This window comes from Sapajus apella, unplaced genomic scaffold, assembly GCF_009761245.1.
Source record: "Sapajus apella isolate SASKATOON/1434 unplaced genomic scaffold, GSC_monkey_1.0 scaffold33, whole genome shotgun sequence".
NCBI classification, from domain to species: Eukaryota; Metazoa; Chordata; class Mammalia; order Primates; family Cebidae; genus Sapajus; species Sapajus apella.
In genome coordinates, this window is record NW_022436973.1 from 20,372,567 (window position 1) to 20,372,914 (window position 348).

The window sequence follows — 348 nt, forward strand, 5'->3', positions numbered from 1 at the left end:
TCAATATCTCAATCAGTCCAGTGTGATTATGGAGTAATCTAAAATATGTTGCATTATCAAAGAGTTTCTAATCAAGGCTGTGTTAAACGGCATCTGCAGGAATTCCTTCTTCTCTTGGGTGTGTATAGGTGTCTCTGCCAGTCTTGTTTTTTTTGTTGTTGTTGGTTTTTTTTTTGAGACAGAGTCTTGCTCTGTTGGCCAGGCTGGAGTACAGTGGCACCATCTCAGCTCACTGCAACCTACATCTTCTGGGCTCAAGTAGCTATCCTGCCTCAGCCTCCCAAGTAGCTTGGATTACAGGCATGTGCCACCACGCCCAGCCAATTTATATATATATATATATATATT